This window comes from Bison bison, unplaced genomic scaffold (genome assembly GCF_000754665.1).
Source record: "Bison bison bison isolate TAMUID 2011002044 unplaced genomic scaffold, Bison_UMD1.0 scf7180017864388, whole genome shotgun sequence".
In the NCBI taxonomy this organism is placed as follows: Eukaryota; Metazoa; Chordata; class Mammalia; order Artiodactyla; family Bovidae; genus Bison; species Bison bison.
In genome coordinates, this window is record NW_011494960.1 from 2,724,784 (window position 1) to 2,742,000 (window position 17,217).

The window sequence follows — 17,217 nt, forward strand, 5'->3', positions numbered from 1 at the left end:
CTTCTCCAGGAAATCTTCCCGACCCAGGGATTGAACCCGGGTCTCCTGCATTCCAGGCAGACACTTTAACCTCTGGGCCACCAGGGAAGCCTTGTGAAAAAGCTTATAGAACATTTTAAACATAGTTTTAATGTCCTCTACGTCAATGAAAAAATCAACTCAAAATAAGTAGGTTGTAGCTGTTAAACCATAAGCAGAGGCAGAACAAATGCGATTTCTGGAATTCTAGAATATCCTTTCATTTCTCTAAAACCCTCTGGTGCTACTAGAAATCCTACTGTTAGGAGTGTTGGTCCGTATCTGATAGCCATTTGCTAATAATGGGACTAGCCTGTCTAAGGGGCAAGGGTGTAAGCTAGAGAAGAATATCCAAACAGTTGATAAAAATAGAAAGCTCTTTTAAAAAAAATTATGTATTTTTAACTGAAGGATAATTGCTTTACTGTTTTGTGTTGGTTTCTGCCATATATCAACATGAGTCAGCTATAGGTACACATATGTCCCCTCCCCTCCCTTTGTACCTCCCTCCCACCTCCCACACCATCCCACTCCTCAGCTGCTGCTGCTGCTGCTAAGTTGCTTCAGCCGTGTCCGACTCTGTGCGACCCCAGAGATGGCAGCCTACTGGACTCCTCTGTCCCTGGGATTCTCCAGGCAGGAATACTGGAATGGGCTGCCATTTGCTTCTCCAATGCATGCATGCATGCTAAGTCACTTCAGTCATGTCTGACTCTCTGTGACCCTATGGACAGCAGCCCACGAAGCTCCTGTGTTCACTGGATTCTCTAGGCAAGCATACTAGAGTGGGTTGCCATTTCCTTCTCCACCCACTCCTCTAGGTTGTCACAGAACCCTGGTTTGAGTTGCCTAAGTCATATAGCAAATTCCCATGGGCTATCAGTTTTACATATGGTAATATATACATTTCCATGCTACTCTCTCTATTCATCTCACCCTCTCCTTTGACCCCCTGTGCCCACAAGTCTGTTCTCTATGTCTGGGTCTCCATTGCTGCCCTGTAAATAGGTTCATTGGTTCCATCTTTCTAGATTAAATATAGAAAGCTCTTGAATCACATAGCAGGATCCATGTTATGATGTCAGAGGATGGATGCACTATAATAGCGGGTCAAGGAGACAAGCTGAAGAGCAGTATGGGCTAGTACCTGTCCTAGGAATATTGGCCACAGCTGTATTGGCTCTCATGAGCTTCTTGCATTTGACATTGAACAAACAAACTGCATTTTAAGGGCCAGAAAGATGATGAACAGTCTCAGATTCTGTAATATACCCCGGTAAAAACAAAACCTCCCAAAAGGGGTCAGTATTAATCTATGATTTTGTATGACAGTGTTTCTCAGATTCTTCCTGAGAACAGGTTTGGAGGAGAGGATAGATAAAGGACAAGCAGACTCTGAGGGCTTCACACAGGCTTTAGAGGGTACCCCCGAGGCCAAGAAGGGTGTGAGAATGGGAGGGCAATGTGGATAAAGAGGACTATATTTCACGTTTTCCTTAAAGCAAGCCCTCTTCTTCAAAGCTGGAGATCTTGCCTGCTGCAGTAGAGGGACTGTAAAAAGAGCTATATTCAAATTTCTTCTCATTCATCATCAAATGTAGTGATTTCTCTGATGGGTAATGAAACAAAGTCTGCCTACCTTACAGGATATTTGAAATTTTTAAATAAGGTTAAAAACGAGATTACCTCTATTCAATAAATTGTTCTTTAAGCAGAATAAAAACATAAAAGGGTTATTATCCCTCTTACTAACAATTAGGTCATTCATTTGTTCAACTAACATCTACCGAGTATTTCCTACTTGTAAATAGTGAATAACTCCTACCCTAAAGACAATAATTATTTAAGTATCATTATTATGTAAACATCCTGCAAATTCTTTCTCATTTCCACATAGAAAAGCCTTATTCATAATAAATTTTTTTAATTTAAAATTTGTGGCAAAATTTCAACAAATGAATTATGTTGTTCATTTTAACTTAGTTGAGAGCCAAAAGAAACATTATTAAGATCATGCCAAAGAAAAGTATAATTAGTAGTTATTTTAAAATATCAAAAATAACCAAACACTAGGAGCTGCCAACATTATTATCTTAGGTCCCTGGTCAGAACCAGAGGAAGTGTAAAGGCAATTGCAGAAACTGAAAACTAGCACTTCAATTCAAAGGCAGCTTCTGGGAACAACTGGAGTCTTGAGTGAAAGACAGTCTTGGACTATGTATTTGAACAAATGACACACAAGAGCAACAATTTAAAAAATCACCCTTAGGCAAGATGGCAATGTGATATTCAGAAATTTCCCCTAGTTCTATCTCATCCTTGGGTTGTGGAACCAGAGGAGGCATGGAAGTGAGCCATCCCTTTTGCTGCCTTGTCAGATCCAAGTGCCTTTGTTTATTCTGCTGCTGCTGCTGCTGCTGCTGCTAAGTCACTTCAGTCGAGTCCGACTCCGTGCGACCCCAGAGACGGCAGCCCACCAGGCTCCCCTGTCCCTGGGATTCTCTAGGCAAGAACACTGGAGTGGGTTGCCATTTCCTTGTCCAACGCATGAAAGTGGAAAGTGAAAGTGTTTATTCTAGCCTTTTACTATTTCAAGCCATTAGAGGCAGGAGCAACACAAGCTGGTCTTTAGTTCCTAGACTGAGCAGGCATTTCTGACAAGGAAGAAAAGCTCCCTGTTCACTTGAATCAGTACGCATTACAAACTCATTTCCCCCTTAGAGATTCTCTCATGAAGAGCATTCTTGTGCTTACCCTGTGACCTGCAGAAACCAAGAAGGCAATCAGAGGTGATCACCTCAACCCATTCAAACTCTGACCCATTACCCATGGTGAATGAGGTCAACTGTCAAGTTTAAACAATTCTGTGATTTCTCTGAGAATTAGCATCATGCCTTTGCTGAAGAGGATAGATTGTAAATACATCATCAAAGAAGCACTTCCTGTGCTATGATTATATTCTGGAACGATCAGGAGACAACACCGTAATGTGAATACAGCATGGACTTCAAAGGAGATACATTTCAGGTTTGGAATCTCTTCTACTCCCTCTTCCAAGCAGTCTTTGTGAAGGTACTCAGCTTTTCTAAAACGTTAGTTTCTTCATTTGTGAAACAGAGAGTAATGACTACACTGTTGATATGTTGTAAAGTTTAGGGATTGCCTTGCAAATACAATACTGTCATCCCCACCAGAGCCCATCCTTCACACTTCAACCAGGGATGTTTTTTAAGTCTCACAAATGAGCCCACACCGTTCTTGTGATTAAGTACACATTCATTAATGAGATTTCTGAGGCTTATCATGGTTTGAATAATGTTTACTTTTCCCTCTTTGCCGATCACTGCTTTTCCCAATACTCTGTAATTCAGGTATTTTCAGCTAGATTCCCGAACATGCTTTGACTTTAGGTATTTTGGGGTCTAACCTCATGTCAGTCTCTGTCCCAGTTCCTCTTTTATTCAACTATATTTTTACTCCTCCTTCTTTTTTATTTTAATTCTTTAAAATTTATTTTTAATTGGAAGACAATTACTTTATAATGCTGTTTTGGTTGTACTCATCCTTCTGAAGTTACTGGTTTTTCTTAGAATTCTTCTTTGATTGTTCTAAGTCTGGTTTAGGTGCTCCTCCCAAAGGTCTTTCCATCTCACAGCACTTACTGTACTTAATGTGTGTGTTGGTTGCTCAGTCGTGTCCAACTGTCTACAACCCCATGGACTGTAGCTTGCCAGGCTCCTCTATTCATGGGATTCTCCAGGCAAGAATACTGGAGTGGATTGCCATTTCCTTCTCCAGGGTACTGTACTGATAGTAACTGCCCATTTACTTGCCTGTCTTCACCTAATACCTCTATTACAAATACCATAAAGTTCCATAAAATCAGATATGGTGGTCATTAGTGGTCAGTGTCCGGTGAGAAGCTGCTTTTGGTTCACAGAGAGCTGTATTTTTCCTTTGTCCCTACATGGTAGGAGTGGTTAAGGAGCTCTCTGGAATTTCCTAATAAGGACACTAATCCCATTCATGAAGGCTCCACTGTCATGACCTAACAATCTCCTAAAGATACCAAACCATCACGGTAGGACTAAACTTCAGCATGAATTTGGGAAGGCACTTTCAGTCTACAGCAGTTTTTAAGTGGGCTCTGATTATTGCTGGTCTGAGGTTTGCTTTTTGGCTTATGTAGACTTCCAGGCTCCACCAAACCGGAACCAGAATTTCTGGGAGTTAAGTTTGAATATTTGCATTGCTATACTATGCTGTGCTAAGTCACTTTAGTCGTGTCCGACTCTGTGTGACCCCATAGATGGCAGCCACCAGGCTCCCCCGTCCCTGGGATTCTCCAGGCAAGAACACTGGAGTGGGTTGCCATTTTCTTCTCCAATGCATGAAAGTGAAAAGTGAAAGCAATGCACACTAAGCTTTGACAGTGACTGATAGGGTAAGTATTCAAATGAATATTTGATAATGAATTCAAACAAAACCAGACTCCTGTTTTCAAAATGCATCCCAGTCTCTGGCTCAGCCATTGGCAAATGCAGAGCAGAATGCCGTGCCAGCTTCCCAAGATTATTTTAATCAATTATGTAATACTTCCCTGGTAGATGAGCAGTTTCCTCCAGACACCCCTGCTTTGTGCCATGCCAAGCATGCCCTGTGTGTGAGATTGTAACATCTGCAGATCTAATACAGCAGTTAATTATTTAAGGATACTCTCTGCCTTCTCATTAGTATGGTGGGCTACACACACAAAGCTCCATGCGCTTGTTCTTGTACACACAGAACACCTGCACTTTTGGAGACAGGCCTGGGCTCTACGGTCTAGGTCCAAGGGAGAGATGAGTCCTTAGCATCATAAACCAGCCCTATTTGGTGAAAATGTAAACCATATATTAGGTAATATTCCTTTTCAAGGATGTCTCCACATTTATTATATCAGGTTGTTTTTTTAGGGGCATATATTATGTAGTGAATCTTAACAGAGTGTACTTTGTGCTGCTTCCATATAAATTTACATAAAGAATAGCTCATTAGATGGATAGTAATGACCTGTCTTAGGGGAAGAATAAGAAAAAATAAAGCACCCATAATGAAGAAAAAGTTACTGCTCACAAAGTCTGTCTGGGTAGAATGAAAATTAGGAGGAAAAAATCTAAGATAGGCCTACTTTCTAGAAAATCTGCTTTCAAAAACATTGCCAGCTTTGCAGCATGCTCAACTTAATTATTGGATTTGCATTGCAGAGTACACTTACTACTCTGGTATGTTTGAAAATCATATACAGTAAAATCTCGAGCAGGATATACAATTCTGCACTGCATTTCAGAGATGGGATGTGAGCAGCAAACTGCAAGATACAAGCATGTGTCAGAATTGAAGTTTTCAAAACAAGATATGCTTTAGGATCTTTAGATTCATACCTTCTGCAGGTATGAAGAATCTGTGCTTGTGAAACAATCAATAAACATTTAGTGAGTGCCCACTGTGTGTTCAGCTCACCACACCAAACACCAAACGTATCTGATAAAGAAAACACGGTCATTCCATAAGCAGTTCAGTCTGGTAGGGGAAACAGGCAGCAGACAATCAAGATAGGGTATGGGAAGAATAGAAATGAAGAGTATGTGAGTGCTGATGGGAGCCAGGAGGAGAAGAGGTGAACTCAGGCTTCATTAAGAGCATCTTGAGTCTCTTCTTACATGAGTAAGAAACAGAGCTCCTAACCTTCTATCAGCTTTGTGCCCTGTTTAATCATTTTGAAAGCCCATTTGTAACCCAGAGTCAAGGAAATCTTGTATCCCAAATGGAGAGCTTTTATGGTAGCCTGTGCAGCCTTGGGCACAAGACATTCAGGTAATGGGGAAGTTCCTTTCAGGGAGCAGTTCCCTGAAATATATTTCTTTCCCATTTTTAAAACAAGAGATGTTTGTAAAAGCAATCTCTCCATAGCAGACAGAGTGAGTCCTCATAAATTCCTCACAGGGCAGTAGCCCTTTTTTGGTAATTTTTGAGTTTATGAATTTCTGCTAATAGGAACTGTGTTTAAAAGTTGTACTATAGCCACGAAAAAGTCCACAAGCCTAGATGGTGAACTTTGAACAAGCACAGTTGCAGAGCCTGAGTGCTCTCCAGAACCAACTTAGACATGATATTAACTCTTACCAGCCAGAACCGGAATATCAAGAGAAAGATAGCACAAAACCAGAAGAGATAAGAAAAGATGATGTAGACTGAGACCCAAGTACTAGCTACACCAACTTCACAACTCCTGGCTGTACCCTATAATGATTAGATTGATAGAACCACATCACTCAAAAATAATTTTTAACATAATACACATTATTTTACTAACTATCTGAGCTCAGGTATAAGCAACAACTTTTTGGTTGGAACCTTTGTTCAAAGTGGACTAAATATACCACTCGTTTAACAATTTTGAGTTGACAAGTAAGACAAAAATTATTGTTTTGTCTAAAATTATTCCCATTTTACAGATTAAGAAACTAGATTTCTGAGCCATTAAGCCACTAGTCCAATATTTAAAATGTAAGAAATCTTGTCCACTTTTAGACAGGAGGAAGCAGGCTTGGAGAGACTAAGTGACTTGCCCAAAGCAGTATTAAAGCTAATAAATAGAAGAGGCAGTGTTTTAATTGAGATCCTCCTACACCCTCATCAGTGTTCTTTACTCTTGCAAGCTTAAGAGTGATGATGTAGATTAGGATTTTGTTGTTTAACCTTTTGGATAAATTGCATATTTTACCGAAACCCAGTTAACATTATAGGGAGTCTTCATTTCAAAGCTATCATCCATACAAAGACTAGTACAGTACTCCCTGGGGCTTGATTTGCCCAATTTCAATCTTCAGTGAATATTCATGAGTGCTTGTGAAAAGTTTCTAATCTGGAAGTTAAGAGCTGATAAAAGAATTGCTGACACATTAAGTCCTTAACTCCAGCAGCCCTGGGAGCTAAGTAAGGCAGGTTACCCCACAGACAGGCTGTACATGTCAGGTTCGCTGCATTTTACAGAGGTATAAAGTCAGCAGGAGGCTGTTTTGGCACTTTCTTAATTTACTTTTTACAAAGTAATTATGATAATGTTAATCTTTTAGTGTTAGGAATCTCTTTGACAGTTTTATATGCCTCTAGGAAAGGCCTCAGAAAATTCCCTTTTGTATATTTCTGGAAAATACAAATGCAGTACTTTTGTGGAAGTTAAACACATGCAAGTAAAAATAGGAAAAATAAAAGGTTCAATAATCTGACAATAACATTGTCTTTTCTCATGCCTCCTGTCTTCCCACAGTGGCAACTCCACTGATCAAAACAGCGATGTGCTGTTTTTATAATAGGTGCTTAAGAGCTTCTGATAAATAGAGAAATATGGTTATGGACCAAAGAACAAAGAATCCTGGAGATGGAAGGCATTTAGTTGTTGGAAATGAATTATGGAATCTTTTTGTATGCATGTTTGTTTATAATTCTGCTGTGCCCATAGCACACTGCTGAATATTAATAATTGAACCTTGTTATCTGGTGACTGCTGAGGACACAATAGGGAATGGGAGGAAGATTTTCTAAACATTCTTTAAGGTCATGAGGCTTAATATTAAAACAATGAAGCAAATCATGCAAGCAAGTAAGGACATTTAGCAATTTGTCTAACTTTTCCCTCTGGGGCTTTAACAGCTAAAGGTAGAATAGCTTGAATGCCCTGACATTGGCATATAGACTTTCTTTTATTAAGGTGGTTTCATATTTTGAACTATCTTTTCTTATTCTTGGTTTCCTTCTGCTATAAGTTAAATATATTGTAGTTTAAAAAAAAATGAGATAACAGTAAGTTTTTAGAAATCTAAGGTGGTTAGAAATTATTCACAGGTGCTGGTTTTGTTTCCCAAGGATAATGTACCGCAAATAATATAAGATTCCAGGAAAGTTAGATTCAAGAATGACCTCTATAGCTATACAATGAGGATATGGGATTTTGAGGTGGTAAATATTGAACTTCTAGAAAAGTTTGAAGCATCACATTTCTCTCTCCCAGACAGTTGTCTGACTTGATAAAACTAATAAATGCCCCAAGTGACTGTGATCTGACTATACATGAATGTCCTAGATCCTCTAGAAACTACAGCTGCTAAAGGAAGAGACCCAGAACATAATAGAGATTAGTCCAGTTTTCATGGAAGCTACCATTTATTGTGTGTCCACCGTTTGCCAGTGGACGGTTGAGAACTTTATTAATTACCCCTAAACTTTAAAACTGTCCTGAAGAATGCATGTTATATTTTTAACTTCCCAAGTGATAAAACTGAAACTCAAAGTGATTAAGTTATCTATCCAAGGTATAAGTTATATACCCAAGGTAATGAATAAATGAATATAAAAGCCAAAATTTGATCCCAGGTCTATCTGATTGCCAAACATAAGTGCATAGTAGCATAATTTTTGTGTGATTATGTTACCAACACTTTTGAATCTGGCCCCAGTAAGGGTTCTCCTGTCCACTGCCTTTCAAGCCAGTAGAATGAGATTGAGTTTGGTTCAAAGAATGGAGAGGTGTGAACTGATGCGCTAGAGCACATACTCTCTTGATAGGCCATTGTCAGAGCTGCTTTTTAGGGTTCTTATCATCAGGGAATGGGTAGAGTTTACCTGGGGCAGACACATGCTCAGATCCCAGAGCCCCACCCAGAGCTTCTGCATATAGCACACCAAGCTGAGGTGTGGGGAGCAGCCATCTTGCACTAGGAATTCTGTCCAAAGCGGTGGGTGTAGGGTCTCTACAGCTATACCCTGGGAGCAAGTGAAACTAGACAAAGCACAAAGGGAAAGAAGAAGAGCAGGTAGACTTTATTACCCCAGTTTTATTTTTATTTCCTAGCAATTGTTAATGAGCTTTACTAGTGAAAATTGGGCATTTTTAAAAAAAATTCTTTTTAGTAAGAAGTTTTACTTGGTGTGATTAGTTCAAGAAGAAAGCCTGAAGGCCAGTTTATAAAATCTATGTCACCTAATTAGCGATCATCTATTTATCTCTATCATTTATCTGTCTGTCTATCTATCTATCTTCTTTCTATCAGAAGAATGAGAGGCCAACTAAAGGCTACTTCAACAAAAGTACTTTATTTGGGTGCTAAACCATTCCTTAATGGTCATGAAGAAAGAGTGACTTCACCAGTCATCCATAAGTGACTCACTCCTAAATACCATAAGGACTAGCATCCCTTGAGTGGAGATGCCTGGTGATTGTTATAGAATGAGATCAGGCAAAGGTTTTGCCACCTGAGCCAGCCTGCCAGGCTACTCTTGAAAACAGAGAATCTCGTTTATGCCTGGGAGCCAGAATCTCACCCAGAGTAAATCAGCCTCACAGTCTCATTTGTCAGCCTGATGGTTTTAATTGTTAAATTGGAAGTTTAATTTGCCATACTTGAATAACAATCCAATTCCAGGAAAGCATATGCATCAAGTGATCAATGGAGAACACGTATACAAAGTTAATTGTAACTGATCCTTGAATCCTGGTGTAACTCAGAATAGGAAATTTCAACTTCATATATTTCTCTCATTATTTGATATCTTAGACATCTATTGAAAATAGCAAATTTTATCAAGTTAGTTCTTACTTTATTCTTACTTATTATAATCCAGGTACACATAAGCACACATATATTCTTACTCATTGTTTTAGTTTTCTGCTGATTGAATTACCAAAGGTCATTTATTGAACTTTTCTGTTTAATCTGCATAAGTAATGTTGTGATATGTTATCTCCATTTTACAATGAGGAAAGTGACATTCAATCCAATAAATAAACAGCTCTTAATATGTTACAGATCTAGTCCATGCCAGTGTCAAGATTCAAATCCAGGGTCTGTCATTTAAGCCCATGTATTTTTTAAAAACCCACATTGAATCCCATGCAAATTGTAAGTAATGAAGAGTGAGCAATCCATTAAGAGAGTGTGTGTTAGTAGCTCAGTAATGTCTGACTCTGAAGCCCCATGGATTGTAGCCCATCAGGCTCCTCTGTCCATGGAATTCTCCAGGCAAGAATACTGGAGTGGGTTGCTGTGGCCTCTTGCAGGGGATCTTCCCAACCCAGGGATCAAACCCAGGGTCTCCCACATTGCATGCACATTCTTTACCATTTGAGCCATCAGGGAAGCCCCCCATGAAGAGACTGTCATGGTAAAACAATATGAGGAAACCTTGTCACATTAGCCACAACTAAAGAAATTGTCCATATTCATCCTAGCTACGAGAAAACTCAGAGAAACATAACAGTTGCCTTTGACTTTATGAAAGATAAACACATGGGAGAGAGACAGGACTTGGCTTCTGTGACATCAATAGTGAAGACTCAGAAAGCAGTATGTTGTGTTTGGTAGGAGTGTGGGCTTCAAGAATGAGGGACCTAAGGTTAGCCTCTACTTATGCACTACTTACGGCAAGTAAGATAACTTTTCTCATTTCTTTATTTATAAAATTGTGTATCATAAGAGTATTACAATTTGGTGGAACTACTCAAAAGTATGTAGTGTAGTTTAGCACTACATAATCAAGAATTCCAAAAATGGAGTGAAATTACTCATGACTGTTGACCTCCTCATCTCAATTAGATTCAGTGACTGACAGAAACTAAAGAGGGTTTCAAACATCAGACCAAAGAGACTGTTGATTAGATTAGATCAGTAGTTTCCAGAAATTTTGATTTCACCAAACAGTGAAAGTTTAAACAATGTAATCCAAAAAAGATGTCCTTTTCATTATAGGGGACTGGAATGCAAAATTAGGAAGTCAAGAATCACCTGGGGTAACAGGCAAATTTGGCCTTGGAATACGGAATGAAACAGGGCAAAGACTGATAGAGTTTTGCCAAGAGAACGCACTGGTCATAGCAAACACCCTCTTCCAACAACACAAGAGAAGACTCTACACATGGACATCACCAGATGGTCAACACTGAAATCAGATTGATTATATTCTTTGTAGCCAAAGATGGAGAAGCTCTATACAGTCAGCAAAAACAAGACTGGGAGCTGACTGTGGCTCAGATCATGAACTCCTTGTTGCCAAATTCAGACTTAAATTGAAGAAAGTAGGGAAAACCACTAGACCATTCAGCTATGACCTAAATCAAATCCCTTATGATTATACAGTGGAAGTGAGAAATAGATTTAAGGGACTAGATCAGATAGATAGAGTGCCTGATGAGCTATGGACAGAGGTTTGTGACATTGTATAGGAGACAGGTTTCAAGACCATCCCCATGGAAAAGAAATGCAAAAAAAGCAAAATGGCTGTCTGGAGAGGCCTTACAAATAGCTATGAAAAGAAGAAAAGTGAAAAGCAAAGGAGAAAAAGAAAGATATAAGCATCTGAATGCAGAGTTCCAAAGAATAGCAAGGAGAGATAAGAAAGCATTCCTCAGTGATCAATGCAATGAAATAGAGGAAAACAACAGAACGGGAAAGACTAGAGATCTCTTCAAGAAAATTAGATATACCAAAGGAACATTTCATGCAAAGATGGGCTCGATAAAGGACAGAAATGGTATGGACCTAACAGAAGCAGAAGATATTAAGAAGAGGTGGCAAGAATATACAGAAGAACTGTACAAAAAAGATCTTCATGACCAACATAATCACAATGGTGTGATCACTCACCTAGAGCCAGACATCCTGGAATGTGAAGTCAAGTGGGCCTTAGAAAGCATCACTATGAACAAAGCTAGTGGAGGTGATGGAATTCCAGTTGAGCTATTTCAAATCCTAAAAGATGATGCTGTGAAAGGGCTGCACTCAATATGCCAGCAAATTTGGAAACTCAGCAGTGGCCACAGGACTGGAAAAGGTCAGTTTTCATTCCAATCCCAAACAAAGGCAATGCCAAAGAATGCTCAAACTACCGCACAATTGCACTCATCTCACACGCTAGTAAAGTAATGCTCAAAATTCTCCAAGCCAGGCTTCAGCAGTATGTGAACCGTGGACTTCCAGATGTTCAAGCTGGTTTTAGAAAAGGCAGAGGAACCAGAGATCAAATTGCCAACATCTGCTGAATCATGGAAAAAGCAAGAGAGTTCCAGAAAAACATCTATTTCTGCTTTATTGACTATGCCAAACCCTTTGACTGTGTGGATCACAATAAACTGTGGAAAATTCTGAAACAGATGGGAATACCAGCCCCCTAACCTGCCTCTTGAGAAACCTGTATGCAGGTCAGGAAATAACAGTTAGAACTGGACATGGAACAACAGACTGGTTCCAAATAGGAAAAGGAGTACGTCAAGGCTGTATATCATCACCCTGTTTATTTAACTTATATGCAGAGTACATCATGAGAAACGCTGGAATGAAATACAAGCTGGAATCAAGATTGCCGGGAGAAATCTCAATAACCTCAGATATGCAGATGACACCACTCTTATGGCAGAAAGTGAAGAGGAACTAAAAAGCCTCTTGATGAAAGTGAAAGTAGAGAGTGAAAAAGTTGGCTTAAAGCTCAACATTCAGAAAACTAAGATTATGGCATCTGGTCCCATCACTTCATGGGAAATAGATGGGGAAACAGTGGAAACAGTGTCAGACTTTATTTTTTGGGGCTCCAAAATCACTGCAGGTGGTGAGTTCAGCCATGAAATTAAAAGATGCTTACTCCTTGGAAGCAAAGTTATGACAACCCTAGATAGCATATTCAAAAGCAGAGACATTACTTTGCCAAAAAAGGTCCATCTAGTCAAGGCTATGGTTTTTCCAGCAATCATGTATGGATGTGAGAGTTGGACTGTGAAGAAAGCTGAGTGCTGAAGAACTGATGCTTTTGAACTGTGGTGTTGGAGAAGACTCTTGAGAGTCCCTTGGACTGCAAGGGGATCCAACCAGTCCATTCTAAAGGAGATCAGTCCTGGGTGTTCTTTGGAAAGACTGATGCTAAAGCTGAAACTCCAATACTTTGGCCACCTCATGTGAAGAGTTGACTCATTGGAAAAGACTCTGATGCTGGGAGGGATTGGGGGCAGGAGGAGAAGGGGATGACAGAGGATGAGATGGCTGGATGGCATCACTGACTCGATGGACATGAGTTTAAGTGAACTCTGGGAGTTGGTGATGGACAGGGAGGCCTGGCGTGCTGCAATTCATGGGGTTGCAAAGAGTTGGACATGACGGAACGACTGAACTGAACTGAACTGAATGCCCATTTTACCAAGTAAACAAAACAAAAAGAAACAAAACATCAACAAAAGTTAATTTATCTATAACTATCATTTAATAAAAGAAAAAATTCATATTGAGTTTGAAGTATAGAACTTTAGAAAAAAGACATTTATTAAATTGAATAAGTATATTTTTATAAAAATTTACTACAGTATCCTTAGTCTTCTAATTTTTCCTTGGGCTGTTGACAACCTTGTTATGCATGCCTATCTATCTGTGGACCATCATTTAGAAAATACTGGGGTAGATGGCATTGACAGGTGTTTCAACATTGACATTTTGAAATATTAAACTATGTTGAAAGTCAGAGTATCTCCTTTCTTCTGAAAGCGTCACTAGTCCAAATTGTTAGAGGCAAATATACCTCCATGAGAATATCCCAGGCATATTTTCTGTAGCTGTTTATATTGTTTTTAACCAGAGATGGTTAATTAATTCAGGTCATACCTAATTCACCAGTTTAATTTAAATCATCTTGATAAAGGTGAGACCATGTTTAACTCTGACCCTGAAGCAATTGTCAGAGCCTCCTGCTTTATTTTAACCTCAGGTCTCACGTTGAGATGATGGAGTAATGAACTAAACAAGGGATTCTAAGAAGGCTGAGGGAACATCTAAGTATTTAATGTGAGTTGACAAATTCATAAGGATACACAGCACAGGTCACTCTCCTAACTTTCTGTGCCCAAAGAAAATAGCATTTCCATGTCTGAAATCAGTAAATTCCATTCGTACACAGAGCGGGTTTGTGCTTTGAAATCGTCTTCCATGTGAATGAACAAAGGAATTTCACATTTCTTATGTCATAAATATAAATAACATCTTGGAAGTGACTTCTAATTCAATTGGCTATTTTCAAATGAAGAAAAATTGTCTTGATCAAGGTCACACAGCAAGACTGTGGTTCAAACCAGGAGTTTAGACTTTCATTCAATAATCCGATGATCTTTCTGTCAGATCATGCCACCATTCACATTTCCAAAGTTCACCTGTGATGTTTTCAGAAAGGTCTTATTTCTAAAAATTTCAGAGATTTCAGAAAAATAATTAATGTGGTTCAGAGAATACAGGTAAAAATATTGATAACTTCAGTTTTAATTCTGGCTGTGCCACTTGCTAGTTGTATGATGTTGAGCAAGTGACAATCTCTCAGAGCCTCATTTCGTTATTGTAAAGTGATGATGTCTACATATTAGTATTTCTGTGATAAGGGAACAACGTCATATGTACACAATTCTTAGCCCAGAGTTAGGCACATTGTCAGTGCTTCCTAAATTTTCATTTTTATCAGCATTTATGTTTCCTTCAGAAATGCCAGAATTTTAATCTTCAGTCCTAAATCTTTAACTTCAGTAAAGGAAACTAGAGAGTGGAGTGGCTTAGGTGGTAAAGAATCTGCCTCAAACCAGGAGAACTGGGTTCAATCCCTGGGTTAGGAAAATCCCCTGGAGAAGGAAACGGCAACCCACCCCAGTATTCTTTCCTGCAGAATTCCATGGACAGAGGAGCCTGGCGGGCTATAGCCCATGGGGTCACAAAGAGTCTAACAGGACTGAGTGACTAGTACTTTCCCTTTCAGAGATAGTGGAAAATGTCCATGGCAAAGGATTGGAACCAGCTTATCAGTACTGATAAAGCATATGAATGTGTTTGTATATCTAAGCACACTGACGGCAAATGAAATGCCATAGAGTGCTATCTAATCTGTTCTGCTAAACACTACCCCACCCATGCCAAAAACCTGGGGCTTATCCAAAATTATGTCCATTCCTTCTGCCCCTTCTACAGATTCAGTCTCCATGTTCAGTTTTAATCCCCATATGCCTTTTGCATCTGTTTCCTGCCTCCATTTTCTAGACAACAGCCTAGATTTAGGTTCTCCTCTGTTCTGACTGGACTGCCCCCAAAGCCCAATCACCACATTCCTACTTTATCCTATCCTCCTATGTTTCACTGCTACAAAAATAGTCTAATGTTAAAATCTAACCTTGTAATTTCCAATTCACTGGTGCAAAATTCACCAGTGAATTCCCATCGCCTACAAAATGACTCAGAATCTTGGACAAGGCATGCCCACGCTCTCCTTGAGTTTATCCTGTCTAATCAATCTGAAGTCACACTGCAGTACCTAGCTCAGTGCTTAGCACGTGGTAGGCACTTCAGATATGATGGGTGAATGAATAGATGAATATGTAAATGAGTACTGAATGAACAGATAAAAATCTAGCATGTATTCATTCCTCTGGTCTCCTTTTGAACACAACACATTGCTTTGTGACCTGTTAGAAATCACTGCAGCACGCTGTAGTTTCAGGCTTCATTCAGAACATTTCTTCCCTCAGAATATTTCTTCCTTCCAGTGTGTTAGTGAATAACTTCTAGACTCTTAAGGCTTTTTATGAAACTCGGTGTTATAGAAGAGCTATACTTTTTATTCAGTTTATTGTGTCTATTTCCATATGATTAAATAACCTACATTAAATGATTACAGAGTATTCAATCCTGTGGATATATTGTAGTTTACTTAACCAATTTTTCTATTATCAGAACTTTAGATCATTTACATTTATTTGTTTTGTAAAACATGCTTAGGTGGTATGCATATTCTTTTAGGGAAAATAATCTTAGAATTAACGGAATTTCTTTGTTTCTGAAGCTTTTTCTGTATATTGCCAAATACCCTCCAGAATGGTTTTAACACTTCTACCAATAGGTTAGGAGGGTGCCAAGTAAATATTTTTAATGATAGAAGATTAAGTATCACAACAATTATGTGGGAAGGGGGTGTATTTATTTGTCTTATGATAAATCTAGTCATAATATTGGTTTATTTGATGCCTAGTAATTCTGCAGTTGAGTTTCAATGTTTTTTCAATATCATTTTCTCTCTCCCTTCCTCTCTGTCTGTCTCTTTTCATCCTCTTCTCATAATGGCCATTTTTGCTCTTCTTCTAGGATTAATAAATCCACAATTGTGTCTTTTTCCTGCTTAAAAAATATGATTAATCAATGACTGTCCTTTTCTCTTTTGGGTAAATTCATCTCAAGTGGTATTCAGAGTCCTGTTATCTTTGGATTATGTACAGAGAGAAACCTGTAGCACTGATCAGTGTCACCTTTCAAATAAAGGTTTTTTAAATTTTTAATGTTTAGCCATCTCAAATTATTGTTGTTTAGGAGAGCAATAAAACTAAAGCCATTGAAAAAAGCATTTTTCCTTCCCAAACCATGCCTCACTCTAAAAACTTTGCAAAATAGACATTTCAAAAATAATAGATACAAAGGATACTTCCCTCCCTCTTTTCCTGTGAGACCAATATTCTGAGACCTTGGGCTTAAGGGTAGAATAATATTTAATGAGTCACGTAAAATATTAATTCTGCTAAGCTGTTATTCCTCTAATGATTCTAAATTTTTTTCATTAGAATTGACATAGTGCTTGCAGTTACCTTAGTGAATTGTGAGTGTAAAAGAATCACAAGGACCTTGCAGGTGCCCAACCGCTCAAAGAATGGCTCAGTCCACATCCATTGTCTCTTCCATGGGAGCTCAAGGGACTCAGTTTGCTTATGTCCTGTTTCTTTTCAATGACCACCATTAACCTGCCCTTTGGAGACCCAGTTTTCCCAAGTCTAGGTAGAAGAAAATGCAGGTTTCCCAAACTCTACTCCTTTAACAAGGCTTCCCTGGTGGTTCAGAGGTTAAAGTGTCTGCCTGCAATGTGGGAGACCAGGGTTCGATCCCTGGGTCGGGAAGATCCCCTGGAAAAGGAAATGGCAACCCACTCCAGTACTCTTGCTTGGAAATCCCATGGACAGAGGAGCCTGGTAGGCTACAGTCCACGGGGTCGCAAAGAGTCGGGACACGACTGAGCGACTTCACTTTCACTTTCACTACTTTAACAAGTTTCAATGGAAACACCCAGGGTGGTAATAAAAATAACAGAGAGAAACTACCATTTCTGTTC